Below are 13,424 nucleotides of genomic sequence, written 5' to 3' on the forward strand. Positions count from 1 at the left end.
CCATGAATTCCTGAGGCGTCAGAGCCCCTTCTAAGATCATTTGTCTGGGAGTTCCCATTGTGGCTCAGTGGTTAACGAATCCGACTAGGAACCATGAGGTGGCCGGTTCGATCCCTGGCCTTGTTCAGTGGGTTAAGGATCTGGTGTCGCCGTGAACTGTGGTGTAGGTCGCAGACGCGGCTCGGATCTGGCATTGCTGTGGCTGTGGTGTAGGGTGGCAGCTACAGCTCCGGTTAGACCTCTAGCATGGGAACCTCCACATGCTGCGGGAGTGGCCCAAGAAATGGCAAAAAGACAAAAAAAAAAATAAAATAAAATAAGATCATTTGTCTGAGGATCCAGTTTTGCATTCACAGACGTGGTTTGCATTGCCCGCGGGCCAGCATCCACCTGACTTGGCGAGCCAGGGCCTGAGTTCAAGGCTGTTGGGCCCTTGACATCCGCCCTCTTGTTCCCAGGGCCAGCAAGGTCTGCTGTGATGGGAGGGGCAGACGGGACACCCTAAACACTTTGGCCCCTTCGAGGTGAAGTGGGAGCCACTGCGGGGTCCCCAGAGCTCCTGGCCAGGCGTGAGGGGAGGACCCAAATGTCGGTGTGGGAGCTTTCTGCCAACACGGCTTCTGTTAACCCGAGACATACTCGATCGTGTGGAACCCCTAGATCTTGTTAACACAGAATTACTCCCAGAGCTTCTCAAGGATAAACCAGCCCGGGAAAGACTGCAAATTCTGGGAATTGATAGTGGGGCCTCTCGTTTCCAGCCGTCTATCTCGGTCGTGTTCAAAAGGGCCTCCTGGCTATAATTTGATCTCAGGTAGATGAAAGCCCCTTTCTTCCCCCTCAGAACTGTGGAGCCACTTCCTCTCCCCTGAGCCAGGGCCAGCTCTCTGCTACCGCACCCCCCACCTGCGGGAGCCAGCGGGGAGCATCCTGAGCTGTACTGTCTGGATGCAGAGACACGGTTCAGAGCAGTGTCGCGACCTCGTCTTTGCACGAGGTCGGCCTCAGACGGGCTGCCTGAATAGGCCGGGGCTTCTTTGTACTTGAAAAGCCGCCCCCACATGGGAAGGCACGTGTGAGCCAGGAAGGCATGTGTAAGCCGCAGTCAGCTTCTTCTGGGACGGAACAGGACACGCAAGTCTGCATGCGTGACTTTCCGGGCATGCGTGACCTGTGTCCAGCCCGTGGGGGTTGATGTATCAGCTCCAAAGAGTATGGGGGCGGGGAGGGGGCACTGACCGTGACCATGACTGCGTCAGCCTGCAAGTTCCACCGCGTTTGATTACATGTAGGTGCGCGTGTGCATCCCTGTCCCCGTGCAGAGGATGGAGCCATGACTCCCCAACGTCACCATCTGCTCGATGCCCTGGTGATCGCAGCCATGCCCACATGTCACGGCCACCACAACACTTTCCTGGGACCTGAACCCCAGCACCTACGTCCGGCCTCACTCGACGGGTGCTGGCTGTAATTATCAAGTGGATGCTTCAGGAACTGAGGGCAGAGGGAGTGCCGCAGCCCCAGCCCCGTGTCCTTGTCCCATTTAAAGGAAAGCACTTGGAAGGCCGCGCCACCCATCCTCCTGTCTCCCAGAGAATCTCGGTCCTGAGGGTCTGCAGATACACAGACACCCTCCCTTCCAGGCTTAGCCCGGGGAGGAAATAACAGAAATCAGGCCAGGCACCAGGCACCACCCCCAAGGGACCCAGGACCAGGACAAATAGCCAAGCCCACCAAGGCCCCTGTCTTTTCACTTTCATTCATCAACTAAGACAGGCAGAAAGAAAAGTGGCTGCAGCTTCGCCTGAGGTCGCTCATCCAAAGGGCTCCCTGAAGGATCCGTCAGGCGGGAACAGCAACGGGCACCCTCGTCCCCGCAGGATGGAGCCTCCATCAGGCCCCTCCCCATCCCATTGGCCACGTCATGGCCACTGCCTTGTCCCTGAGGAGGCTGGAGCCGGAAGCCAGCACCTCCCCAAGAGTCAGGGACCCAAGCCCTCGCCGGTCCCACCCCGATCCTCTGAGCCTCGGCTCCATCCTCACTCTGGGGAAACTTGGGCAGTCAGAGCCCGTCTACCCTGCGTGCCATCTGCACCTGCCGGCAGGGGGCTCGCCTGTTACCCCAGCGTGTTCTTGGTGTCCTGCTAGTGCGGTGACCTCTCGCTCCCATTTGTGTTTCTCTTACGTCCGTGAACTTCATCCCTTTTCCCACTGTGCTTATCTCAGGGGCCTTATGTCTTTGGGGAGACAACCACACAGTCAGAGCCCCTCCATGAGGGTGAAAGACAGCCAGGAACGCACCTTAGTGAGCGGACAGGTGGCTGTCATTTTAGTTCCAGAACATTCCGCAGAGTGGGTCAGTCTCCGGGTCAAAGGCAAAATGCTGAGGCATAGCCAGACGTTGGCAGCCCCGCTCAGGCTGGGCACACTAGCCCGAGGATGGGGGCTGATCCCCTGGCGCACATCCCAGGCGCTGCCCTTTATCTGTACCAGCGGCGGCGGCAGCGGCCTCTTACGGGTCTACCTTCGCTTCGGCCACTTTCACGTTCATGGTCACCCAGCCTCGCAGTCAAGAGGCGAGAGCTGGCTCCATCAGAGACCCAGGGCTCCTGTCAGATTCCGCTTCCTTCTGTGGTTTGTTGTTAGCTTCCAAGAGAAGGAAGCAGATACCTGTTTTGTCATCTTAAAGAAGCAAGTGGAGTTCCTGTTGTGGCACGGTGGAAACAAATCCGACTAGGAACCATGAGGTTGAGGGTTCGATCCCTGGCCTCGCTCAGTGCCGTGATCTGTGGTGTAGGTCACAGACGCGGCTCAGATACTGCGTTGCTGTGGCTGTGGCATCGGCCGGCGGCTACAGCTCTGATTGGACCCCTAGCCTGGGAACCTCCATGTGCCGTGAATGCGGCCCTAGAAAAGGACAAAAAAAAAAGAGAGAAGAAGAAGAAGCAAGTCTGGGCCATCCCAGCGGAGATCCTCCAGTCCCTGTGGGTCCCAGGAAGAGTCAGGGCTTCACGCTCCACTGCTCAGATCTAGCTGACAGGACGATGGAGAATCTGGCCAGACCCAGAGCCGGCCCAGGGATGCAGGCAGGAGCGTGAGGGCCAGGACCTCCTGGCACAGGCCTCCAAGGAAAGCAAACACCCGAGGAAGCTGTCATCACCCACCTGCCATGTGTGCCCTGGTTTGGCATTGATGCTGGCGGTGCTGGCTGGAGAGGGTACACCGTTCTAGGGCATATCCTCCCCGGAGCTGCCAGAGAAGATTTCTCTGGGAAGCCCTTTGTCCCTGCCCTTCCAGGCAGCAGCCATCCCTTAACCAGGCACCAGCCTGAGAAAAGCCCGACGGTCTGGTGGGAACGTAGATTGTTTGCCGAGATGACTTACAGGTGTAAGCCTGCGCTCTGTGCAAGATGAAGGGAGAGGCCTGAGCACAGGGATGTGTCACCCAGGTCCCCAGACCAGATGTGCCCTCCCAGCTATGGGCCATCTCAGGATCTTTGTCTTCTAGAGCTCCCCGGAGAGAGGGGACTTGCCGAAGACACCCCATTATGGCCTTGTGCTGGTGGGAGGGGCGGCGGATTTTGGTGGGACAAGGAGGCAGAGACTGTGCGGTCAGCCCTAGAGGCTGGTGGGCAGGATAGTCAGACTTAGTAAAGAAAAACTGTGGAGGCCCAGTTACAGTTGAATTGCAGATACAACAGAGTCTTTAAATGAGTTCAAGTATATCCCACACAGTGTCTGGGGATATACTTATACTAAAAATGTCTCCACTGCCTGTCTGAAGTCCAGTTGGCTCCACCGTCTTTTCTGTCACCCTCCCTGCTGGGGGCTTTTCTCATGGCCTTTTCCTGCTTTTCCATCCATTTCAGTGTTGGGTAGAGTTTGGTGATGACAGGAAGCCAAATTCCTCAGCTGCCTGTATGTATCTCTGTGGGGGGATCTCCAGACCCTGTAGAACCTTTCCTGAGCCCTGAAGCATGTTTGGGCCCCTGTGCTTGCAGCAAGCCTGTGCCCGGGAGGCTGTAGAGAGGGCTGAGCGGAAGCCAGGAGGGTGACCCCCAAACCCCTTGGGAGGAAAATGCCAGCAGGGAGGCTGGTGGGTTTCACTCTGGGCTGGGGCACGTGGTGCTCCAGTGAGGGGACTGCAGGTTGCCAGGACAGGTCCAAGGGCCACGGAAGCCTTGAATGTGGGCAGGTAGCATGCAGGTGGTCCTTGCCCCACCCATTGCCAGTTGGAAGGGAGGAGCGTGACCCTCTGGGGCCCTAGATCTCAGCTTCCCTCCAGGCCCTGAACAAGGACAGGCCAAAGCCGGCCACCGTGCAAAAAAAAAAAAAAAAAAAAAAAAAAAAAAAAAGTGGCCTTTGAGAAACGTGTCCTCTGCCCTGGGAAGGAACATTTGCAGTCAAGTCTGTGCATGGAATTTTTATTCCTCTAATACAGCCTAGGCAGGATTTAGTATACAAGTTCTCCAGAGGAAATGCATTCAATAAAAATTTGATGGGCTCCAGCAGCTCAGCAGAAACTCCTTACGAATTCCAAGTGTTTGTTCGGTTCCCAGCTTGGGCAGGAGCCCAGCTACCGTCTGCAGATGGCCTCTTTAGGGGGAGGTCCTTGCAGCAGGGACCTGCCTGCAGCCCCCGGCTTCCCCAGGAGATGCAGGGAGGGGAGCAGGGAGCCTCTCCAAGGAGGAGCTAAGCACCCCCCCGGTGGCCCTGGGAGCCCGGGGAGCCGGAGCCTGATAACAAGATGAGGAGCCAGGACCCTCCGTGGGGATCCGATGTGTGCGAAGACCTGAAGTCAGGGAGGGAACAGAGACGAATTCACTGTGGATCACGGAGAAGTGTAATAAATTTTCATTTATTAACTTCGGACACTTCCCATGGCTCAGCCCTCAGAAAAGCAGGTCCAGGACTGAAGAGAGATGCGTGACCCTGTTCGGCCTCCCGTGGCTCAGGCTGGGCAAGGACGAGCTTGGAGGGAAAATCACGCTGGAAGCTGAGCTGCCGGAGGGCGAGGCAGCCTTCTGCCCACGCGTCCAGTCTCAGCTCTCAGCCCAGGCCTGGACAGAGGGTGAGGCCAGATAGTGTCGGGGTGGGGGGCACCTGGGGGCCCTGCGGGAGAGGGGAGCCGGCTGGTCGCTCTCTGGCTCATTAGGAAACCCCAGGCCTGACCACAGTAGCCTGGGCCTTCATCCTGGTAAACCGGTGCCCTGTCATTGGAAAATTCTCCCAAGCTCTGCTGGACGGCAGGGCGGGGCTGGGGACCACGAGCGGAGTCCTTTCTGTGCCTCTGCAGCAGAGAGCGCCGCTGGGGACGGGGCACAGGAAGAGAAGGGTGTGTACCCCACAAGGCTCTCAGACCCCAGAGCGCACAGTGAGTTTTCTGCAGAGCCCAGCCTGTGTCCTGGGGAATCACAGCAGGCGCAGGTCGGGCAAAGCAGTTGGCCTGGGTCTCCCTTTGGCCTGGCCCCTGGCCGGTGCCTCAGGGCAAGGGCAGAAATGGCCCCTCCCAGGGACAGATCACCAGGGCAACACGTGGTGAGGATGCAGTTTTCATCTCAGATCCGGCATTCAGGGGCAGCTGCCAGCAAGGAACTGACTTTGCCCTTACACACCTGTTAACCTTCCATGGGCCACACTTGTGAAGGCTCACCCGGAGCCTGGCCAAGACCAGACTCCTCCGCGGCTGCTGCGCCTGTGGGTCGTTGTCTATGAGCTGGGCTGGGCGGTGGGCCAACCCCTAGGCCAGCCCAGGCTTCCCTTCGGGCCCCGAGGAACCATCCCAGCTCTGTCCCTTGCAGTGGTTTCCCCTTTCCAGCCCTCAGAAGGGGGAGGTCAGCCTGTCTGCAGTGTGCTCTGGTGAAGCCACGGAGTGAGCACCCATGAGACGCTCACCTGCAGTCTGCAACACCGCCTGCCTGTGTTCCCCAGCAGGTGTGGACCTTTGCACATCCCCTCCCCTGAGCCGCCTCTGCCTGCGCCCCTGTGTCTGTGGGGACAGAACCATGGCTGGGAGCCAGGGCCAGGCCCAGGGGTAGGGCTGGGAGGAGGCAAGGGCTGCAGGGGGCAGGAAGGAGAAAACCAGATAATAGTGACCTGACAGGGAGCGATGGAACCCCAGAGGGCTGGAGGATTTCCAGGCATGGCCAGAGGGGACCTTCTGGGCAGGAAAGGGCTGCTCCCCACCACCCACATCCGGCCGTGACCGCCATCCAGCAAGTCAGGGACAGAGCTGCATCTGAGGACGTTGGATGTGGCAAAGCACACTGGGGCCACAGCTATGGGGAGACCAGCCCAGCCAACTGAGGGGCCCAGGCAGCCAGCCTTCTGGGGCCCGCATAACTCTGTGGCCCAGGACCCTGTGACATAGTCTGTCTTGGCCCAGAGAAACCACTAGGGGTGGCGCTGGTACCCAGCTGTGGGGAGCATGCTGCTTCCAGCTGCCCTTCGTCCTGTTACCTGGGGCATGGCCTCCAAGTGCACAGGTGCATAGCGCCCAGCCCTCCCTCTGGCGCCCCCGGACTCGGTATCAGTAAGGGACGGGACCCAGACAGGACTGCTTAGCCTTGGTCAGGCAGCTCGGGGCCCACAGGCCACCTGCTTTCAGTGTCCTTCAGAAATTCACCTGGTTTCCCTGCCAACCTGCTCCAGGCAATGCCAGGGATTCCAGCTGGTCACCCCAGCCACCTGGTCTACCTCCAGGAGGGGGGAAGTGGGGGTGCATTTCTGCCATAGTGGTGAGCAAGGTCAAGAACATTCTAGAGCCCTGGTCCTTCATCTCTTTCCTGCCCCAGTGCAGAGAATGAAGGTGAGCCCTGGCCAGCAGGAGTGGCCATCCTAGTCACTTCGGGCAGGGCTCTCCCAGGAGACATGTATGTCCCCAAAGTGACCCAGCTGGGGACATGGATATCTTTTCTCAGAAGGCATGCCCCGCCTGCTGCCACGCCCAGACTCAGAATCCTGGAGGAGGGTGCGACCCAGATCTCAGCCTCCTTTGAGGTGTGTGCACAGGCTCACACCTGCGTACAGCTCTCCAGACACCACGATATTCACAATATTCACACACACATAGGAACACACACTCAGATGTGCACACATTCGCCCAGCAACCACAAATACGTGCACACTACCACGCGTGCAGGCGCGCGCACACACACACACACACACACACACACACCCCTGCCTCTGCGTCACTCACCTGCAGAGGGAGCCCACTCAGCCCCCACACGACCTGCTCAGGGCCAGCTGGTGGGAGGAGAGGAAGCCCGGGTGGCGCAGGGTCCCTGGCACACAGGCCACTCCCGCAGAGGTGGGGGCTCCCTCTGGCCCCCGAGGACTGCTGGCAGCACCACGGCCTCTGAGGTCCCCTCAGTGAGACGGAGGGGTCTCCTGGGCACCGCATTCAGTGCAAAAGTGGAACAGGGGCGGGCAAACCAGGACAGGCTGAGCACGGTGCCCTAGAGAAGGGGGGAGCCCCTTTCCACAGCCTGGCCCCCCAGTGGACTGACGAGGGACATGAAAGGATCGGGCCCTTCCAGGTGCTTCTGCTGCTTCAGGGAAGAACCACACAAGCCCATCACAGCCCCCGGCCCTTCCCCCGCGGGCTGCGGCTGCCATGCCAGGAGGCAGGATGGCCTGGCGGCGGTGGGGAGAGGGGTGGCCTTGGTGGGGAGGGGGCTGGCCCAGAAGACAGCCTACCTGGAGCCCGAAGGAGGCAACGTGTTCAGGCCTGGGAGGAGTTCTAGGGAAAAGTGGACAGACAAGCTTGCAGTGTCCTTGAGGGAGTGGATTGGGGCCCAGCTGGGCCTCATCCTTCTCCGTCTGGGGATGGTTCTGTCCACCAGGCCCCAATCTGTTTCCGGGGGTGAAAATAGGCTGGAGGCGCAGCTCAGCTCCATCCTGGGCTGGGCCCCTGGCCTGAGGCTCGGTCAGGTGGTCAGCGGGCAGCAGGGAAAGAAGATAGTGACACAGGAGGAGGGTATGGGGATGGTGACACAGGAGAGAGTCTGAGGACGGTGACACAGGAGGAGGGTAAGAGGGTGGAAAGGCAGGAGCCAGGGCTGGTTGAGGTCCCTTCAGGCACACCTGGCACCGTGGGCCCTTCGCCTGCACGACCTCGCCTGACCAGGTGAAGGGAGCTTCTTGGCCCGATTCTCAGGTGACCGGGGAGCCCAGAGCAGAGCGTCTGCCTGGTGGCCGGCTGGCGTCCATGTTGCGGCCAGTAGAGGAGGAGACCGCCTCATGTCCACGTCGGTGGGAGGAAAAGAGACCAGACAGGAGGAAGGAGAGGGGAGCGTCCGGAAGACAGAGCTGATTGAGACTGGTGCGCGGCGCCCCATGGGCCCCTGGACCCGCCGGCTTCCGCCTCAAGAGCTGGGGCAGGAATGTCCCCAAACCTAAGAAAATATTCCTGGTGCTTCCAGGGAGAGTCGGGGGCAGTGCGGAGTCCAGGTAAATGAGGGTCCCGCCCTTCTCCCCGGGGAGGGCAGGTGAGCCCACCTGGGGCCCCCAGGTGAGGCCGGAAGTTGGGGCACACCCACCCTCCACGTGCACACGCTTAACCACACTCACGGCACACACACATACACGCACCCTCCATGTGCACACACTCATGGCACATACAAGCACGCCCACACTCATGGCACACCCACACAGACCCTCCACAGGCACACATTCAACCACACTCATGCACACCTGCCCTCCGTGTGTACACACAGCACACACACACACCCGCCCTCCACATGCATATAGTCACTGCACACACACACACACCCGCCCTCTACATGCACACGCTCAACCACACTCACAGCACACACAAGCACATACCTGCCCAGGTGCACACACTGACTCATATTCTCACACACCAGTTGCCTTTCACCTTCCACACCTGCATGCTTACACTCCCACACTGTTGCACACCCACTCACACACTCATTGCCTTTTTAATACCCTTGCACACACACTCACACTCACGCCCCCACCGTCCCCAGCTCTCCAGGGTCCCTGCCCCACCCCTCGCCCCTCGGCTTTGGGGAGCGCGTCTCTGTGTGAGGGTGAGGGTGCTGGCAGCTTGCAGGGCGGGGAGGGAGCATGAGCCCAGCCCGGGGGTCTATTGCAGCCGCTTGAGCCTCCAAGAAGCACTTAGCTCCACTTCCTTTTTCTCTCTCCTTTGGCTCCTGGAAAACCCCAAACATTCCCAGGAGGGAAAATAGGCCCTTTATTACCTCGTGGGCTCAGAACACTGCATCGCAGTAATTGAAAGTGGCTTGACTCAAATTGCATTTTCCTAGCAGCCGCGAGAGGAGAGACGGCTCCCAGGAAGGAGGGAGGGAAGAAGGGGAGGAGCTTCGAGACCCAGCTCCGTCGGAGTGGGCACGTGGTTCCCAGCCTCAGAGGCAGGGGCCCAGGCCCCACAGGGCTCCCCGGGGCGGCCACACCCAGGCAAGAGCAGTCACTTATGCACATGCTACCAAAAGCACCATGCCCCAAGCCAGCAGGTGTGCCCCTCCTAACAGGCTCCCCCTGGGAAGGGCTGTTATTGTCCCCCCACTAGTCTCAGGGTGGCACCTCTGCCGCCTCATGGAAGCCATTCAACTTGTGTGTGTTGACTGAATGCTGGACCTGCCCCAGGGCCTTTGCATGCACAGCTCCTGCTCCTTCTTCCTCTCTCTCTCTCTTTCTCTCTCATTCCATCAAGGAGTCCTTCCAGGACCAGCAAGGCTAACACAGCACTCTCTCTGCTGCAGCCAGGGAGCTCAGCATTTTGCTTCTTATCCCATAAAACTTGCCAACACCCTTCCGAGGCAGATTCCAGGTGGGGAAACTGAGGTCCCCCATCCGAGACGCTGGGGAACTGGCCTTGACTGGGGCTCTGACTCAGCCTAGCTCTGTGCCCGGCCCACTGCTCCCTGCTCCTGACCCCATGCAGACCCCCGTCCTGGCCATGGTGGCTCCTGGCGGATGCCAGTGGTGGGAAAAGGTGTCTATTTCGCCATCAGGAAAGGCAGGTGGGAAGCCTCTGGAAGCTGGATGTGGAGCTGGTGTGGTTTGAAAAAGCCCCTCAGAGTATCTGGGACTTTGGTTTGTTCTGAGTCGTAGCAGTTACTTTGAAATTCCACAGAGAGTTAGAGAGGACACGAGGGAGGGTCGTGGATGGAAATGGGATGTGTTATAAATCAACTTTACTTCAGTTTATTAAAAAAGAGGCTGGCTCAGCATCCAGCAAGTGATGAGAGAACCACCAAGGAGTTCCCACTGTGGCTCATGAGTTAAGAAGAACCTGACTGCAATGGCTCGGGTCCCTGAAGAGGCACGGGTTCCAACCCCATGCAGTGGGTTAAGTATCCAAAGTTGCCACAGCTGCAGCTCAGATTCGATTCCTGGCTTGGGAACTTCCATATGCCTCGGGTGCAGAAAAGAGAGATGGGGGTGGGGGGAGAGAAGAGAGAAGCGCCAGAAAGAAGAAGAAGTGGGTGAGAAGCACCGCTTCTGTGCCCTGGTTCCTTTACACGGTGTCTCCCCACAAAACAGGTCCCCCACGTCCTCTGTGTGTCCCCAGCGCTGCACCCAGCTCATGGCAAATACCCAGAAAATATTCACTGATGGAATCACAGAATCAGGAAGGAAGGGAGGGACAGGGAAGAGGAGAGGCGTCCGGGATGAGGGAGCAGGTGGGACCATCCAAGGATGTGCATCCCCAGCCCCCGAGGAAAGAGGACGAAGTGACTACTCGGGTGACCTCCAGGCCCTTGTCTCCATCCAAGCTCTGCCACACACACAGCTCCTGAGTGAGAGAGTGCTGGCAAACACGCAGAAAGGTGCCCGAGACAGGAGCTCAGTGCTGTAGGTGGGGACAGCCGGCTGTCCCTGCCTGGGCCCTCCCAGGCTCCCCAGCTGGGCCTGCAGCCCTCAGCAAGGGCAGGGCGGGCCTCCTGCCACTCCTCCACTGCTGCGGGTCCCTCCCAGGAGAGCGGGCCTGGGAGCGAGGCTGGTCCCTGGGGCGGCAGAACCAAGATCTAGGGGCAGACATTCCAGACACGTGGTTGCCAAGGGGGAGGGGCAGGGAGGGGGATGGACGGGGAGTTTGGGGTGCATAGATGCACATTACTGCATTTAGAATGGATGAGCAGTGAGGTCCTGCTGGGTAGCACAGGGAACTCTATCCAATCACTTGTGATGGAACATGATGGAAGAGAATGTGAAAAAAAGCATGTCTGTATATGTGTAACTGGGTCACTTTGCGGTACAGCAGAAGCAGACAGAACACTGTAAATCAACTATAATGAAAAAATTAAAAAAAAAGATCTGGGGGTGGGAGCCAAGTGGCAGGGGTGCCTCCATCTCCGCTCAGTGATAAAGTTATTCTCTGATGACTGATCAGTTGGCTCTGCTCACCACTTTCTTCAGCGTAAACAAGGGCGCGTTGGCACCTTCTCCTAAATGCATCTGTGCCATCAAACCAAGTGGTGGACCCTGTCTTCCCGCTCTGGCTGATCCTCACACTCAAAACACAGCTGGAGGACGAACGGAGAAGCGTCGGGCGGAACGCTGGAGCCCCAAACCTCTGCCAGGTCCCTCGGGAGGAGGCGGGTAGGGCTGGGACGAGGGGTCGGGGAGACCAAAGCCTGGGACACAGGGCTGATCCCTGCACGGTCGGCCTCAGTCGACTTCGTGATCCACCGACGGTCACCACCTTTTCGCCTCCCAGTTTACTCAGTTTCTGGATTATTGTCTGCAGGTTTCAAAATGGCCCCGGATCCCTGAGTGGTTTATAAATTAGGTGCTGTGTTCCCAGAACACCCAGTAGTGCTGATATATTTTAGGCGGTGTCAGGGTTTCCATTATAAACCCTGTTTCTCAAAGGTTTATAACTCAGCCATAAAAATGCCCGGAGGCCAGAGGCCTGGACTGGACCATGCACAGCTGCCTGGATGCCCCCCTGGTCTCAGGGTGGGGACAGCCAGCCCGCAAGTCACAGAGCAGAGGCTGCGGGGGTGAGGGGATATGACTAAGGGCCCCCCTCTGCTGCCAGCCAGCGAGCTGTGTGCTCCAGCTGTGTGTCTGGAAAAGGATTGTCACCACTTTCCATGGCCAGGATGCCAGCCCAGTGGGGAACAGGGCTCATGCCCATAGACCCTGTCATTTTTAAGTCATTCTGCCCCCAAACACACCTCCTGCAGGAGACATGGGTGCCTTTGGGCAGGTGTACTGAGCCGGGGACCAGGCAGGTACGATTCCGACCAAATCTTCACGCGAGAAAGTGGTGCCATGCTTGGTACCACACGACCTGAAATAATACTCTCTGTCTCATTAAAGCACTGGTTACAGAGCCACCTGTTTTGGAAAAAGTGGAAGAGTTAAGTCCAGCAGTTCTCAGGCTCAGGAGCTTGTAAAAAAAAAAAAAAAAACGAACAATTTGGCAGTTCCCGTTGTGGCTCAGCAGGTTAAGGAACTGACATTGTCTGTGAGGACGTGGGTTTGATTCCTGGCCTTTCTCAGTGGGTTAAGGATCCAGCATCACCATGAGCTGTGGTGTAGGTTGCAGATGCAGCTCAGTCTGGCATTGCTGTGGCTGTGGTGTAGGCCAGCAGCTGCAGCTCGGATTTGACCCCTAGCCTGGGAACCTCCAGATGCTGCAGGTGCATCTGTCAAAAAAAAAAAAAAAAAAAAAGGAAGAAAGAAATGACTTGCAGCACTTGTCCCCACCCCAGATTGATCAGACTGCCCTGGATTGGTCTGGAGCAGTTTGGTTCAGAAGCCCCAGGCTAGTGGGAACAGACACAGCCCCTGGAGACCCCAACAGGCTGGTGATGTTTCCAGGTTGCTCTTTCCCACAACCTGGCTGGGTCCGTTCTGTTGCTGGGGCTCCTGGGGGCCTGGAACCCTGTTCTGAGACTGTGCGCCAACCCCTGAGCTCCACTTTGCAGAGGAAGCCCCTTTGAAGCTTCTCCTGGGAGCCGCAGGGGCAGAGCCCAGGCCTGAGGGACTGGTGGACGGCATGGAGCCCAGGCTGGTTTCTCCACGGCTTCTCAGGCTCCCGGGATGTCTGACCCAGGCTTGGGATTTGGGGGGCGGGGGGGGGGGGCGCGTCTGCATGATTCACGTTAGAGGAGGTCACGAGGGCGGGGCCCCTGTGATGGGATTAGCATCCTTGTCAGAAGACAGTTCTCACCAGGAACCAACTGGGCCTTGCCAGGATCTCTGACCTCTGGTCTCCAGAACAGTGAGAAGTGCCTATGGTTTAAGGTGCCCGACCAGCAGTATTTTTCCATAGCAGCCTGAGAAGACTAAGTCCCCTACTGAGGGTCTGAGGGAACAGTGCGGGGAGGGGAGCCCTCTGCCCATGGGGACGCCTGGCACCGACCTGAAGCTGTGGGTCCCCAGGCCCCGAGGCTGTTTCACGCAGGACCCCTGGGGCACCCTCTC

General features: G+C 58.5%; 1 protein-coding gene across 27 annotated transcripts in view; it reads left to right on the top strand.

Annotated features, from left to right (window-relative positions):
• CAMTA1 (calmodulin binding transcription activator 1) overlaps window positions 1-13,424 on the top strand; it is an 866,060-nt gene that overhangs the window by 626,805 nt on the left and 225,831 nt on the right. The gene's annotated exons all lie outside the window — the stretch shown is intronic.

The sequence above is a fragment of the Sus scrofa genome, chromosome 6 (assembly GCF_000003025.6).
Source record: "Sus scrofa isolate TJ Tabasco breed Duroc chromosome 6, Sscrofa11.1, whole genome shotgun sequence".
In the NCBI taxonomy this organism is placed as follows: domain Eukaryota; kingdom Metazoa; phylum Chordata; class Mammalia; order Artiodactyla; family Suidae; genus Sus; species Sus scrofa.